This window comes from Tamandua tetradactyla, chromosome 13 (assembly GCF_023851605.1).
Source record: "Tamandua tetradactyla isolate mTamTet1 chromosome 13, mTamTet1.pri, whole genome shotgun sequence".
Taxonomy (NCBI): Eukaryota; Metazoa; Chordata; class Mammalia; order Pilosa; family Myrmecophagidae; genus Tamandua; species Tamandua tetradactyla.
In genome coordinates this window covers 47,155,523-47,173,021 of record NC_135339.1, presented here as the reverse complement: position 1 = coordinate 47,173,021, position 17,499 = coordinate 47,155,523, and the positions used below count along the sequence as shown (strand labels likewise).

Genomic DNA, 17,499 nt, shown 5'->3' with positions numbered 1-17,499 from the left:
ATATGGAATAAAAATAAATAATAAGGAGAACAAATATTAACATAAACTTAGATTGAAATGCTAGTGACCAATGAAAGGGAGGGATAAGGGGCATGGTATGTATGCAGTTTTTTCTGTTGTCTTTTTATTTCTTTTTCTGAATTGATGCAAAGGTTTTAAGAAATGATCGTGATGATGAATATGCAACTATGTGATGATACTGTGAATTACTGATTATGTATGTAGAATGGAACGGTCATAAGTTGAGAATGTTTTTGTTTTATATATTTTTTAATTAAAAAAATTAATATAAATAAATAAATCCCATAACCCCAATAAAAAAAAAATTTACGCATTAAAAAAAAAATTAGTCCTAAGAGTCACCCCCAAGAGAACCTCTTTTATTGCTCAGATGTGGCTGCTCTCTCCAGCCACACAACAAGCAAACTCACTGCCCTCCCTCTGTCTACATGAGACATGACTCCCAGGGGTGTGGACCTTCTTGGCAACATGGGACAGAAATCCTAGAATGAGCTGAGACTCAGCATCAAGGGATTGAGAAAACCTTCTCGACCAAAAGGGGGAAGAGTGAAATAAGACAAAATAAAGTGTCAGTGACTGAGATTCCAAACAGAGTCGAGACATCCTGGAGGTTATTCTTACGCATTTAAATAGATATCACTTTGTTATTCAAGATGTAATGGAGAGGCTGGAGGGAACTGCCTGAAAATGTAGAGCTGTGTTCCAGTAGCCATGTTTCTTAATGATGATTGTATAATGATATAGCTTTCACAATGTGACTGTGTGATTGTGAAAACCTTGTGTCTGATGCTCCTTTTATCTACCTTGTCAACAGATGAGTAGAACATATGGAATAAAAATAAATAATAGGGGGAACAAATGTTAAAATAAATTTATATTGAAATGCTAGTGATCAATGAAAGGGAGGGGTAAGGGGTATGGTATGTATGAATTTTTTTCTGTTGTCTTTTTATTTCTTTTTCTGAATTGATGCAAATGTTCTAAGAAATGATCATGATGATAAATATGCAACTATGTGATGATATTGTGAATTACTGATTATAGATGTAGAATGGAATGATCATAAGTTAAGAATGTTTGCATTTGTTGTTATATATTTTTTTAATTAAATAAAAAATTAGGCCTTAGAGATTGTCCTGTAGGTTATTCTTTCACATTGTACAGATATCCCTTTTTGGTTTATTTGAGTGACTAAAGGGAAGCAGCTGGAACTGTAGAGCTGTGTTCCAGTACCCTTGTTTCTTGAAGATGATTCTGTAATAATATAGCTTTTAAGGCATGACTGTGTGATTGTGAAAACCTTGTGTCTGATGCTCCCTTTTTCTAGGGTATGGACAGATGAGTAAAAATATGAATAAAAGAATAAATAATGGGGGAACAAAGGTTAAAATAAATTAGGTAGATAGGAATACTAGTGGTCAGTGAGAGGGAGGGGTAAGGGGCATGAATTTTTTCTTTTTTCTTTTTATTTCTTTTTCTGGAGTGATACAAATGTTCTAAAAAATGATTGTGGTATTGAATACACAACTTTATGATGACATTGTGAGGCATTGATTGTACACCATGTATGGGGAATATTTGTATGTTAAGAATGTTTGTGTTTGTACGTTGTTTTATCAATAAAAATACTTTTTAAAAATTAGTTTCCATATATATGTTAAATTTTACAACAAAAAAAATTAAAAAATTAAAAATATTACCCCTAAGCGTCACCCATAGAGAACTTCTTTTGTTGCTCAGATGTGGCCAACTCAGAAAATGTGCTGACTGCTTTCCCTTCTACTTGGAACGTGACTTCCAGGATGTAAATCTCCCTGGCAACATGGGACGGAAAGCCTGGGATAAGCCCGGATCTGACATCAAGAGATTGAGAAAGCTTTCTTGACCAAAAGGGGGAAGAATAAAATGAGACAAAATAACATTCCAGTGGCTGAGAGATTTCAGAGTTGAGAGATTATGCTGAAGGTTATTCTTATGCATTATATAGATATGTTTTTAGTTTATGATGTATTGGAGTGGATAGTGAGAAGCACTTGAAATTGTTGAGCTGTTCCAATAGCCTAGATTCTTGAAGACAATTGTATAAAGATAAAGCCTTTATAGTGTGGCTGTGTAATTGTGACAGCCTTGTGTCTGATGTTTCTTTTATCCAGGGTATGGACAGATGAGTATAAAATATGAACTAAAAAAATGAGTAATGGGGGGATAAAGGGTAAAATAAATTGTGTAGATGGAAACATTAGTGGGCAATGCGAGGGATGGGTTAGATATATGGTATGTATGGGCTTTTTCTTTTTTTTTCTGGAGTGATGCAGATGTTCTAAAAAATTATCATCGTGATGAATGCACACCTATGTGATAATATTGTGAGCCACTGATTGATAGAATGTATGTGTGTGAATATTTCTCAATTAAAAAGAAAAAAGAACATTCAACTGGCAGTGTCTGAAAAAAAAATAGTATTGCAAAATTGCTCCCCTTAAAGGTTATAAGGTTAAATTCCTACTAGCAATGTAGCAACCAGTCCCACACAAGGGCAGCTGTTAGCAGAGGTCTTTGCCAATCTGATAATGAAACATGCGTGTTTCTTTGTGATTCATAACTTTTAAAAAACTTGAGTGTAATTGAGTATCTTTTCAGATGTTTAAAAACCTTTTATATATCGTTTTCCCTGTAAACCACTTGTTTACAGGTCCTTTGCCCATTTTAATATTTTGATTATTTTGATTTGTAAGGGATCTCTATATGTTAAGGAAATTAGTATTTGGACTATTATATTTTTGCAAATATTTTTTCACTTTATTATTTGTCTTTTGACCTTGTTTATATATTTTTCATGCAAAATTAAACCTACCGGTTTCTTTGTTTCCTTTATAGCTTCTGGATTTTGTCTCTTAGAACAATCTATCTTATTCTAGGATTATAAAAAAAACAAAATTTCCTCTGGGGGGAAAAAAGCCTGAGTGAAGGCAGTAAAGGAATATATTAGTTTGCCTAAAATTTTTATACCCATGCAAGCAGATTGATCTAAGTTATTTTATAGATCTTCCAGTTCAGTAATATCTAGATTAAGTTCAGAGATGCAAAGTAATCACTCAGGAAATAGCATTGCAACTTAAATTGCATATATAGGTGCACTGTGTTCTTGAAGTTAGGCTAAAGGAAGTACAACTATTGTAAGCAAAAGACTGCCAAATATAGAATTTTTTACTCTAAAGAATTTAAGGTTTATATTCTGGCTATTTTCTGCAGTGCTTGATGCTCTGAGTCAATGAAAAATTTAGCTAAGGAAATTGAAATGTGAGGTTCACTCAGAGAAATTATTCTGAGTTCCTACTGTTGAAAAAAAAAAGTGGGAGTTTTTTTTTTTTAAGGCACTGAGTGAGATGGCATATGAAAGAGCTGGAATTTTGAATCTTGGGCAGCTTGCTCTTGGGTTTCCTGAAGGTAGCTTTTGAATATGTATTGCATGAATGACCAATTATCTTTAGAATTGAGCTCAACAGGTTTCTGTCCTGCCTGCAACTGTGAAAAAGTACTGATCAAATATATTGCATTCTACTTAAATGTTTTCTCCTAAAATTAGAGTATTTGAACCAAATTTCATTTCAGGTAGGTACAATGTAATCATTAGATCAGCAACTATTTATTAACCCCACCCCCCTTGACAGATACAGCACAGTCTTGATTCTGAGCTCCCAGCATACCATTACGACTTAAGAAATACAAGCAAACTGTAGCTAGTGCCTGGCTGGCAATAATGCCAACTGAACCCTATTCCAGGTTCAGTAGTCTCGATGCTAATGGAATTTAGAGATGAGAGGACCAGTAGCAATAAGTAGTAAACTTTATTGGAGAGAGAGAGTTTATGTTAAAGGAATAATGTGGGTGTGCCTAGGGAAGAAGTATGCACTGAGTGGGGTGGGTTAGCTTGTTTTATAGGAAGGTTTTACTGGCAGCAGGTTTCCATAGTAACCACTGAACACCAGGGACTTACATGGTTTTTATTAACCAGGTGCTTATAGCACTAGCATTGTTTCAGGAAGAGGTAACTCTTGATGCTTGTGGCCAGCCCATTACCTACCCAAAATTTGTCTTTGGGCAGATACTTAACAATTTTTACAACTCCAGGCTTTCTGTTATTAACTAACAGTTTGCTTTGGGCGGATGATTTTACAAGTTCTTATGGTTTGAAGAGGTTTAAATGGTTTGGGAGGTTTCGTGGCTTTAGGGGAAATTTTTGTTTCATGAAGTTTGCAGTTTTGCATTAATTCCTTTGGAGCTAGATAAGAAACTAGGGGCTTTTAGTTGTTCATTAACTCTCTTGAGAGCTGAATAGGAAACCAGGGACCTGCAGTTGACCTATTTTATCCTGCTTCAAAATCATGTTGAGCATGAAGCCATTCCTTTCCTTGATCAAGAAACCTTGAGATATTTGAATATGGGAATATGCTGAGTGTCTGTTAGTGGAAACTCTTTAGCTTCTGAGGATCTACAATTTGTTATAACCAAAGAACTGTGTTGCTCGTGTGTTAGTAGTTCATAAGGCGTTTCTCTCCCAGCTTTGTGCGTGTTAACGTAGCTGGTGTTGTGCATTAAACTTATTATTAATTTCAATGCATTTCTGCCAATGTTGTTTATTATTTTTCATTATCTTTCCACAGTTAAATCTTAGAGGAACGTGTGAAGGTTTTTAAAGATATTGGTAGTCAGGCTGGATATTTTAATTTATTTATTGGATTAGATGTTTCAGCTTTTAACCTGAAGATTGGAACTTGGGCTTTGCCATTTGATCTTCTAGACTATTACTTATCCTGTGGAATCTGAAGACTTCTATGTATACTGTGCTCTATCAGTTAGTTCTGTTGGTATGCTTTTTAAAATTAAACATCCGTTTTCAGATTTGTTTTGAAAACAATTTGCTAAGTTAATTAATATCACTAATGCATAGTCTGTACTCCCTTTTACTAATTGTTCTTATCAGGGGTGAGCTGAAATGGTTGAAGTGTCTGAATGGTTGCATAATATGGTCTTGAGTGGCCATGATGTAGCAGCAACCATTGACACCTATTAATAATTGGCTCTGCATTAATCATGGCAATATTTAGTGTGCATTGAGCCCCTGCTCATCAAATCCCCACAACAGCTTTTTATTCTTCATTTTTTTCAGATGAGCAGACTGAAGAGGTTAAGCACACAAGAGCCCATCGTTGGTAAGTGGTCAAGCCAGGATTTGAACACAGGCAGTCTGCCCCAAGCCTGTTCCACATTATACAGTAGTCCCCAGAAGAACCCATTCAGATGGTAATATTATTTACCTTTGAGGAAATTAGGCTCAGAATTAAATGGCTTAACCATGGGCCATCAAAGGTCACACAATAAATGAGAAACCCTGTACTCCCAAGTCCAGAGTCTTCAGTACGCTCACAGGTATCATTTAAAGCATGACAATTCCTTCTGTGTTGGCTTTTTCCCTGCAGTTTAGGACTTTTATCATCACTGGACTCACCTACTAAATGCCAGTGCCAACCAAAAATGCCCCCACATATTTCTAATGCCTTCTATATTTCTTAATTCCAAAGCTTGTCTCTTACCATTATACTATATTGCCTATTGACAGTTTTTTCATCAACAGTAATCAAACTTGACTCTTGTTCATAGTTTGGAATAATTCTAAATGTAAATCATTTTAACACAGACTCACAGGTGAGAGATAGCATCTTACCCAACTCCCTGTTTTGTAGATCAAAAAAAAAAGCAAAACTGAAAGTCCCAGAGATGGCAGAAAAGACCTTCTCAAAATCAAAAATTTATCTCTGAACTGTGAGATAAATGGGAAGAAATAGCTGGGGCCATTTTTTCCCATTACCAGTTTGCTACAGGCAGATGCCTTTGAGTTGTATTTGAGCCACATTTATTTTATAATGAGTGATTTTGACCTTCTAAAGGGAGACGTTTGGAGAGTTGATGTAATTGAGCTGAAACAGCACAGCAAGGAAATGCAGAACAAGTTTGTGGCTAGTTTGGAAAGTTATTTCTGAACGTGGTCTTTTCCCGTAAGCAGTTTTGTAATGCTGACAAAACTGCATGTTTATTGTGAGACTTGTCACTTTTAACCTAGCAAACATTTGTGAATCAGGCATACCCAGAATTTAAGTTGAATAAGAAGGAGGTTGAATAATTTCATAGATATTAAGCCTGAAAATTTCCATGGAGGAAAAGAGTTTTTGGTGAATAAAAAATATTATTGTTTAATAGCATCCACTTGTACAGAAAATTTGTTGAATGCCGAAAGTGAAAGTCATGGTTATAGGTTCTAGGGATGAATCAGGTATAGGTTTTACATGTTGTTTAAAGCAGTGTTTCTTTCTATATGCCTTTTCTGATTCTTCAATGGAAGATAATTTTATAAGATGACTTGCCTACATTCACTTTGGTTAACTAGACAACTGTAGGGTTTACTCTATAAGAACAGGGTTAGAGGATACCTCTGGTAAACTTACCCTCTCTTTTCCTGACAGAGTTAACCTCATTTGTTTGATAGTATACCTACAGAATGTGAAAAAGTCATTTAAAAATAGGTTTAATGAAAAAGTTGACTCATGTAGGGAAGGTCACCAGATTATTATACCTTTTAAAACAGAATCTTTAATCTCATGGAGTTGCTTGGGCCTGGAATTTGCATCATAAGTAAGCCACTATGACCAATGCAGAAATGATTTCTGATGAATGATGGGAGGAAATGTACAGGTGTTTGGAGTAAACCGACACCGAATAGGCTTATATAAATTTGGAGGTGTTGAGGGATAGGCATTTCTAATTGACTGTAAGAAAGAGTTCATTGAAGATGTTGACACAGACCTTTCAGTAATGATTCAGAAGTAGTGGAGAGATGCTTTGAAATCAACCAGGTCAAAATAACAGGAAAATAATTCTTTTTCTTCTGCTTCTTATTTTTATTATATGGAGAGAAACATTATTTAGGAAAATTCTGTTAGGATTAATAACTCACTTTGCAGACTCTTAGACTAATTGTTAGCTATTTTATGTTTCTTTTATTTTCACGAGGGAGTGGCTACTAATTAAAAAGCCAGATAATGGAGAATTTCTTATAACAAAACAACTTTAGACCATATTCAGGACATCTCCTGTGGTCGGTCCTTCATCCTGACTTTGTGTCTATTATCATTTACACCAATAGCTGTAGCATGCGTATTATAAAAATTTATGTTCTTAACAATGCCCTTGTCTCATGAAGACCATGTGAAGTTGTATTCTGGAGACTTATTTATAAAAGCAGGAAATTTCCCCAGAATTGTATTTAAGGAGATTGGAAATATTCAGGTCATAATGCTAAGTGAAAAAAGGTTACAAAATAATATATATGTTGGGTGGTGCAATAGTGTCTCAGTGGCAGAATTCTCACCTGCTGTGCTGGAGACCCGGGTTCAATTCCTGGAGCCTGCCCATGCCGAAAAAAAAAAAAAAAGTATGTATGTATGCCCTCAATTTTGTAAAACGTGAGTATGTGTTCCAACATTTTATGATGAACCTGGATAACTCTTGTAAAAAATTTATTATTAAAAGTGTGTACAGGAGAATAAATGGTAATTAATATTTTAAAACTTTAACTTATATGGGAGACTAAAGCAAGAACTGTTTATTTGGTACAAAATTTATATTTTGACTAGTGCATTTCCTAATATAACTTACATGGACAGCTTAATTGAACATCATAGTACTTGGAACCTTGAGTAGGGCATGAGATTTTGTAGGTTTGTCCAGAATGATGCCCCTATAAATCCCAGAGTGATTTGAATGAATAAATCAAATACAAATAAAAAAGTATTTGCAAAATCCCCTTGGGAGAATGGTGAGAAAGCGGGAAAATTCGTCTTCCCCAAGTGAGAATTCTTGATATTCTCATAAGCAGTGGGGACAACCAAAGCAATAGGCTGAGCCTCCAATCTTGGGGTTTGTTCATATGAAACTTAACCCTGCAAAGGATAGGCTAAGCCTACTTAAAATTAGGCCTAATAGTAACCTCCAAGAGAACCTCTTCTGTTGCCCAGATGTAGCCTCTCTGTCTCAGCCAACACAACAAGTAAGCTCACTGCCCTCCCCCTGGGGACATGACTCCCAAGGGGTTGGACCTTTCTTGGCAAGGTGGGACAGAAATCCTAGAATGACCAGGGACTCAGCATCAAGAGATTGAGAAAACCTTCTCAACCAAAAGGAGGAAGAATGAAATGAGATGAAATAAAGTGTCAATGGCTAAGAGATTCCAAACAGAATCGAGACCTTATCTTGGAGGTTATCCTTACGCATTAAATAGATACCACCTTTTTAGTTAAGGTGTAATTGAGAGGTGAAGGGAACTGCCTGAAAAATGTAGAGCTGTGTTCCAGTAGCCATGTTTCGTGAAGATTGTATAATGATATAGCTTTCACAAAGTGACTGTGTGACTGTGAAAACCTTGTGTCTGATGCTCCTTTTATCTACCTTATCGACAGATGAGTAAAACATATGGATTAAAAATAAATAAATAATAGGGGGAACAAATGTTAAAATAAATTTAGTAGATTGAAATGCTGGATTAATGAAAGGGAGGGGTAAGGGGTATGGTATGTATGAATATTTTTCTGTTTTCTTTTTATTTCTTTTCCTGAATTGATGCAAATATTCTAAGAAATGATCATGATAGTGAATATACAACTATGTGATGATATTTTGAGTTGATTATATAACAAGAATGGAATGATCATATAGTAAGAATGTTTGTGTTTGTATGTGGTTGTTTCATAAATAAATAAATGAAAAGAATATACAAGGAAATCCTACAACTCAACAATGAAAATACAAACAACCCAATTAAAAAACGGGCAAAAGACTTGAATAGACAATCCAACATATACAGATGGCCATAAAGCATACAAAAGGATGTTCAACAACATTAGCCATTAAGGAACAAAAAAAAAATGTGTATGGGAGAACCTCAGTGCGCCACAAAACAGTGACTCAGGAATTTCTCAAAAAAAAAGTGGAAGTAAGGAAGAGGCCAGAGGCAGATGTGTAGAAGAATATTTAATAGTTTACTAGTCTGGAAAAATGTCCCTGATACACTGTGGTATGAACAATATTATAATGTATAATCCTAAATTTATAACATAAAACATTATAATTATATATATAATGTATTAAAGTATACAAAGCATGGAAAAAGTATACAGAGAACATAAGCATTTAGCACCAATTATATACCGGGCACTGTTCTTGGTACTTAAGAGACACCTATGAGTGTAAAAAGGATCCCTGCCCTTGTGTTATACAGAGAAAGGACTAGAAAGGAATATTTCAAAATGGCAAGTGTTTCTGACTGAGGGCTAAGTTTATTGATAATTTGTTTTGATAATTTGTCTTGTCTTTGTGCATTCTTATTTCTAAATATTCTGGAAAGAACATTGATTACTTTTGCCAACAGGGGAAAAAAGTACAATATAATTTCAGAAAAGTTTTTGCTACTAAACATAAAATATTCAGTACAAAAAATCACTTTTCTGTTATCTGGACTGTTAGTCTCCTACTGTGCTGTTCCATTACTGAGCCATTTGAAGATTTGCATTTTAACCCAGGCCTCCTAAGGGGCACATCTCCATTCTTTTTCTATGCCACTGTTGTTATTATTTTAATGATGCAAACTTTAAGACATAGGGCAGTAAATGAGTGGAAGAACAATTCTTGGGCAGTTTTTTCATCCTCATATTGCACTTGCTCATCAAGGCCCTCTGTCTCTGCACAAGGCTGAACTAGATGGATACACATACACACACACACACACACACACACACACAATCTTTTTTTTTTTTTTTGGCTGAAGAATACACCCAGTGAAGGGACTGCAAGAGTCAAGCTGTGTAAATCATTTTCACTAGAACAATGTAGTCCTTGGAGTCCCGAGAAGCAAGAAGTGATACAGGACTGCAGCCCCTTCTTGTAGATCCACAGTGCGTATTAGCATATTCAAGCCTCTGAAAAACTCTGGAGCAAAGGGACAAAGATAAATTGCAGCCAAAGAAAGGATTTAAAAGGAATGCAACCGATATCCAGGGACTGGGGGTAAAAGTAGATGGACCCTGAAAAGGAAAGAATGGATATTGAAGAGGAAGAGGACAGGTCTGGTGAAAGAATTGGGAGCAACTTAAAACCCTGAGTTCCTCAAACCTAAGGATGTGGTTTCAATAGGGGCAGTTTTACATGTACGTGTAAAATGTTTTAAATAGTTTCCTGTATAGATTGTTGTAGACTTGAGAAGTTGTGTTTTACATCACATTTTTGTAAATTATATAAATTTCTATTTTAAGTTGTAGTGGGAAACTTGTTACTTGAAAGAATCTTGGTGATTTATGCTGTGTAAATCTTTTGTGCCCATGTGTTTTCATGCATCAGGTTTACTTATACCAAGATACTCTTCTGTTGATTTTCAGTTGATGGTTTTCCCTATAGTATTTAGAACTGTGAATGTTATAGTTAGCCTCTCTGTTTATGTAAAGTGAAATCATTTGACCCTGTTTTCTTCATGTTTGTAGTTTTTCCTTTAAAGAAACATATGAAGAAATGGGTAGAGAATTCTAACTCCCTGTTTTGGGGAATTTAGAGGGTTGGAAGCTTAAAAAACTTTTTTGCCTACAAATATGTGCTTTGCTTTGCTAATTTAGATGTGTAATTCTTTAGTTTAGAGAAGGACAGACACATCGTATTTGAATCAAGCTTTTCTTCCTCCTTAATGAATGATGTTGCCTCACCTTTTGGATTATCTGTTTCAGCTATCTTCATTGCATGGATTTGACTGTATTGTTAGCCATGTTTATATACACATCATCTTCTATATACATTTATTTTGAATGTATTTACATCATAGCCATTAAGAAATTGATGCATAATACATACATCAATGCAACTCAAATATTTCCATCAGTTTATTACTGGACAAAGGTGGTAGATTCGTTTGCATGATGCCCTCCGGTGATAATTCCTGAGACACCGGGGTTTCAAAGAGAGCAAAGTTTATTGCTAGGTATGAAGCAGCAGAACAGATGGGCTTTTAGCCCAAAATCTGTCTCCTCAAGTTTAAGAGATTCAAAGTTTTTCTGAATTCGAACAAGGAGAAATGGAGTTGCTACCATTACTATAGTGAGTATATACATGGCTGAGACTAGGCTAGAATAGCCATTACAATAGTAAGTATAAATATGGGTGAGGCTAGTTCAGTTTCAATAATTTCAAGTGTTAACTTTTTCTATACTATAGCAAGAGAAAACATCTTATAATGATTCAGCAACCATAGTTATACTTTACATTTTAATTTCTTGGTTACAACTCCTCCCTCTTATTTGATAATTATCTTTCACTCTTGAAGGATATCTGGTGACAACTCTTCCACCTTCTTCATGGCTAAAAAGGGACATGGTCATTATGGGGCAGAGAGAAAAAACTGGTTGTTGGTCTTGGAGAGTCCAGTATTTCTGAGTCTTAGAGCCTTTTTGGCCTTATAACAATCTGGAGACTCTAAGTCTCTGAAAAACAAACTTAATAAGTAAAATTTTTACAGACCCCAGGATATCTTTTAGGATTTCTAAGAGTAATGTTGGTTGAGGCTTGCCATACTCTGGCAGTTAGCAGTGTTTGGCTGAAATGTGCATAAGAGTAGCCTCCATAATGACCTCTTGACTCAATTTGAAATTTCTTAGCCATTGAAATCGTATTTCTTTTCCCCCTTTTGGTCAACTAATCCATGATATCAGGGTCAGGCTCATCCCTGGGAGTCATATCCCCTGTTGTCAGGGCCAGACTTATCCCTGAAAGTCATGTCCCCTGTTGCAAGGGAGACTTAAACCCTTGGAAGTCATGCCCTTATAAGGAGGAAGTCAGAGTTTGGTTTAGAGAGAGAGAAAGAGACAGACTACATATGACTAACAAAAGAGGTTCTATGGGTATGACTCTTAGGCCTTAGATATAAATAGGCCCAGCTTTGCCATTATAGATATTAAGGATATGCCTGGAGACTGAGGCCCTGGCCCATTAAATTGGGAGCCCCTATTGCTTAAGAGAACATCAGAAATTTCCCAGGTGGGGAAGTTTAATAGTTTTACCTTTTTTCTAGTCCCCCAAAGGACTTTGCAAATACTTTCTCACTTTCTGCCCAGAATACTCTGAAATGCATCAGAGTATATAATATTAAGTTGTACAGAATATTAAGATTTTATTCCTTATTTTAGATTCTGTGTCAAAGCTGAATTAGATTGTTTAAATAAACTGATCAAACAAGTTCACTTAGATAGTGCTACAGAAAATTTAAATTTTGGACGAAATAAACATCTTTTGGTCTCACACGCTAAAGTTTTAAAATACAAACAATATTATCTTTTGTCTTGGATTTTTATTTACTTTTATTTTAACCAGATCAGTTTCATTCACATCTCCAGTTGGAATCTAATCTCTTGTACAGTTTTTTAACAGTGGCTGTATGGAGTAATGCTGACTTTTATAGAGCTAGAGAACTAACAAGCTCCAGTCTCAGGTGTCACAGAGACATGTAAAGTTAAACTACCAGGTTATACAAAGATCAAAGCATTTCAGAATTTAGGTATAACAGTTTAAGCTCAAGAGTAAATGTGACTGCTGTAAGAGCTTCCAACCTAAGCCCTAATTTTGTATATAGGCATTTTTAAATGAAGCTACTTTCAGAAATAAAAACATTTGACATTTGCCTTATATTGAGAAACCATAGTAGAGCTTTTGTTCTGTTTCACCTTTACACATTTACCAGTTATGCTAGTTAGCAGATAAAATATAATTTATATATTTGTCCTTCCTCTCTTTTAAAGTTTCTCCTTCTTGGAGATGCAGCTCTGACCTATAGCTAACCACATATACTTTTAGAGAAGCATTAGAGCAAAGCAGGGTGACTGACAAGTAAATATGACTGTTTCCAAGATCTGTAGCTTTTTTTCTAAGAATAACTAAAACCATATCTAGCAACATTATACCATTGTTTAAGATCATACAGATTAGTAGTATCAGGTTATACCATAGACAGTGAGAACATTGTGAAATCTTTAGGAATTTTATACAATCAATATATGAATAACATTTTACCCATACAAATTTAGCTAGCCACAGGTTAGAAAAATCCCCTTTTACCACTGTGATACTTCCTAAACACCTTCTGTGCAATATGTTTAACTATTTTAGCAGTTTACTTTTACAAGGTAAAATCCTTTGTAACAGTTTTTTCTTTAAAAGTGAAAAGACTTGTTTTCTGAAATAAAGGCTGATAAAGCCACGTAAACATTAACAAGGATATTATTCTGATGTAAAATCTTTGTTTTCTAGATGGACGACTCAGATGATGAATAAAAACTTTTTAAAACTTTGCATTAAGAGCAGAATAACAATTATTATTTATAGTTAAATAGTTAAAATAATAATTATTATTTTTATGGGGAGAAAAGTAAACTTTAGGTTTATATGAATCCCCAGTTGAACACAGAAGCTTTTTTTTTTAATATATGCTAAACAAACCTATTAAATTTTCGGTCAGCATTGACTATGACAGACAGAATTCACTTTTATAAATTTTATACAACTTTCCATATTCATTCAGGGCTTATAGTCAACAATGACTATAATAAAAAAAATTCACTTTCCTAAATCTTTTACAGCTTTCCATGTCCATCCACCTTTTATAGTTTTTATTTATCCAGACTGCACATAATCAGAAATAATTTGATAACAAATTTAAAAGGCTTTTTGAACATGCATACTTCCTTCCAATAATAGTGTTTATGAAGGGGAAAAGAGACAGAGATACTGCAAAATAAAGGAAGAAAGAAGGAATTTATGCTTGGGTTTGGATCACAGTCAGGTATCTATATACTTTATACTCACACCATGCAAATGAGTACTTTACAATATACCTAAAATCTCTCAGTCCAATCTGGTACAATATTCAAAGATCAGAAAGTCCCAAGTTTGAATATAATCAGCTCTTAGATATTTAAGGGATATATATCCAGAAAAAAAACCTCAAAGTTTTCTCAACATTATTCCCAATTGCTAAATAATACTGTGAATATATTAGTTTACAAAATTAGGTTACAGCTTCAAAAAAAAAGTAGTTCAGAGCTCAATTCATTCAAATGTGTTACCGCAAGTGTGGTTCTTCTACAGAAGGGCCTGCCTGACCCAGTCCTGCAAAGAAGAAACATGTCTCCCAGGTTATGGTGATTTATTGCAAGTGCACTTTTCAAGGAACTGGAGGTATCTTCCTGTTCTAGTTTGCAAGCTGCTAGAATGCGATATATCAGAAACAGAATGGCTTTTAAAAAGAGAAATTTATTAAGTTGCAAGTTTGCAGTTCTATAGCCATGAAAATGTCCTATTAAAGCAAGGCTATAGAAGTGTCCAATCTAAGGCATCCAGGAAAAGATACCTTGGTTCAAGAAGGCTGATGACATTCAGGGTTTTTCTCAACTGGAAAGGAATGTGGTGAACATGGTGATGTCTGCTAACTTTCTCTCCAGACTTCTTGTTTCCATGAAGAACCACAGGGGCATTTTTCTTCTTTGTCTCCAAAGGTCTCTAGCTGCATGGTCTCTCATGGTTCTTGTGGCTCTGAAGCTTTTTCCAAAATGTTTCCTCTTTTAAAAGAGTCCAGTAAACTAATCAAGACCCACCTGGGAAGGGTAGAGTCACATCTCCCTCTCATCAAAGATTAATACCCACAATTGGGTGCATCACATCTCCATAGAGATAATCTAATCAAGTTTATGACCTACCATGCTGAATAGGGGTTAAAAGAAATGGCTGCCTCCACAAGATGAATCAGATTTAAAATGTGGCTTCTCTAGAGCACATAATCCTTTCAAACCAGCACACTTCTGAAAACCAGTACAAGGATGGGAATGTGAGTTAGGGTATTATAGGTAAAGGGAAGTGGTAAGGGGTAATAAACTAAGTAATGTCCACATGATTCTTTCTTGCCAGACCACTGATGGTATTGGATCTTCCTGAGGAGGGCATGAGTAATTTCTCAATCCTGTTATGGATTGAGGCAATCTCAAGCATGTCTTGTTCTAGTGGCAGTGATTAGTTTTAGATATTGATGTGCAAGTTCTTGCATGCAGGATCTTTATGACTCTTTGTCTTTTGAGGAGGAACTATTTGTCTTTTGAGGAGGAATTCACTGATTCACTGAGTCATAGGGTGTTCTTAAATCTTTTCTGTTGTTTTATTCCTGTAATCAGAACTGAGAAGGTCTTAGTTAATATCCTGGGAACTAAGTATAAACAATAGATTGCTAAACTTAACTAGAATAAGCATGTTCTCCAGGTATCAAATGCTACTTTCTTATTTAAAGATCTTACAAGTGTCAACTCTTTTGTGAGGTTTTCTTAGGTTATTCTTTATCTGTCTGCTTTTTAAATTCTTCCAGCATTTTTATTCCTTTATTATTACTGTCTTATACTATGCCCTGATACTAGTATATTCTAACAAGAATGTAAACTTTTTAAGCTAAGAATTAGGTCTTATTCATCACAGTATTTTACTAGCAAAAATATACTGATTGACATTAACAAAAGCTACTACAAATTCAGATTCTTTTATATACTTCTTTGAAATCTAGGTAATCAAAGTTACTAAAAAGTTTCATTTATATTTCTTTCTAAACTTAGCTAATTTCTTAAATAGGACATCAGCATATTCTTATTTTATTGTATTTTATATAAATGTCATCATTACCAGGTGCATTGCTCAGTTCATGTAACCTAACTGTCTAGGCTATTTTTAAGAGGAATTTTGAGAATGTTCTTATAATACTAATTTATTTTATTAGTAAGCTTTTATACATTTAGGGAGAACATACCTAAGTAGAATGAAATCTCATTTCTTCAATTCAAAAATTTATAATAAAATTCCTTCCATTGAAGTTTAAAAATTTTTTTGTTTTGTTTTCATAATATCCTAAAATTAAAAGTACATTAACTTCAAGTTCTAGGAAATGAAAATGTACTGTATTTGTTTTATTTGTTCCAAGCCTAAATCTGGGAAAACTTTTCCATATCTCTCAGAGACCTTTCAGTTTACTTACTGAAATTTGGTTATTGGATTTTATTCTGTTATTACTATCCTAAGGCTATTCTTACTTATTTATTTTTTTTGTATGCTGTATGGCAGGGGTCACATTTCATTCTTTTTGCATGTGACTGTCCCGTTATTGCAGCACCATTTGTTGATTTTTTTTGTAGGGGGTGGGGGGAAGTGCATGGGCTGGGAATTGATCCCAGGTCTCTCACATGGCAGGTAAGAATTCTACCACTGAACTACTCTTGCAGCCCCGTATTCATATTTTAATAATAATCTGATTACTATGGTTACTACTGCAAAGGTATTACTGGAAAAAAATAATTTTTGACAAATATGGCCTATTCTGTAGCATTTCTTTTATTCCTACCACTTCTAATCCCCAGGCCCCATAAAAAGAATTCTAAACCACACCTCCCCCATCTTTCTGCACCCAGCCCTCCTCTCATGACTGATTTAGGTGCTTAGGCCCTGGGGACATGGATAGGTTGCACAGAAAGAATGAAGTCTAGATTTTAGAGTTGTAGTTGATGGGCCCTAGGGTTTCAGAGTTCCTATACCCTTCTTAATTATTTCCCACTTTTAGATCTATTTCAAATAAAGCTGTGACCTGGACAATTGGAAAAGGTCCTTGCCTTTTCCAGAGGTAACCCATCCAGAAGCTTTCAGCTAACAGAGAAATTCCACATTTTTTTTTCTAATGTCCAGGTTTGTTTATAGTAATTACAAAACTAAGGCTTTTGAATGTTATTGCCCACATGGTTTTCTTCCCTTTTTCCTTTTGGGACTCCAGGGGTACTAATTTTTATATAAAAGTACCTATTTATCTTCAAGCAATTCAAATAGACCTCTTTAAGAATTTTTTTTGGTAATTTGTTATTACCACCTGTAGGTAGCAGAATATACATTGAACAGGCAGATGGGTATAAATAAAAAGTTAGTTACACAGCAACACAGAAATACTTTTGAGAGGGACAAATACATAACTGAATATACATCATCTCATCCCATTTCTGCCCTTTTGCAGAAAAATTTTAACTGTAATATTTTCAACTTTTTAACTGTAATAGTATCCTTCCACAGAGTCATTCTCAGGCTGTTCTATTTCTCTCCTGATTCTAAATCATACTGAGGCCAGATTATGTTACAGAAATAAGCTTTTTATTATAGACTTGTAACTAAAATCTTTTCAATTTTCAATACAGCCCAAAGGTTCCCTTTTTAAAGGATTTTCATAATCAGTAACCAATAAGGAACATTTAAGAAATACAATTGCAGGAACATACCAACTCACAAATTTAAGCAGACACTTATACTTACCTATATTTAACTAGC

General features: G+C 34.8%; 1 protein-coding gene across 17 annotated transcripts in view; it reads left to right on the top strand.

The window, feature by feature from the left end:
* The window catches only part of SGMS1 (sphingomyelin synthase 1), a 485,077-nt gene that overhangs the window by 230,881 nt on the left and 236,697 nt on the right, over nucleotides 1-17,499 (top strand). For 13 of the 17 annotated variants that reach the window (XM_077125323.1, XM_077125311.1, XM_077125321.1 and 10 more), the window contains one exon: nucleotides 5,192-5,234. The exons of the other annotated variants lie outside the window; for them this stretch is intronic. The gene's annotated coding sequence lies outside the window, so the exon portion shown is untranslated. The remainder of the gene's footprint in view (nucleotides 1-5,191; nucleotides 5,235-17,499) is intronic. 17 annotated transcript variants of the gene reach the window in all.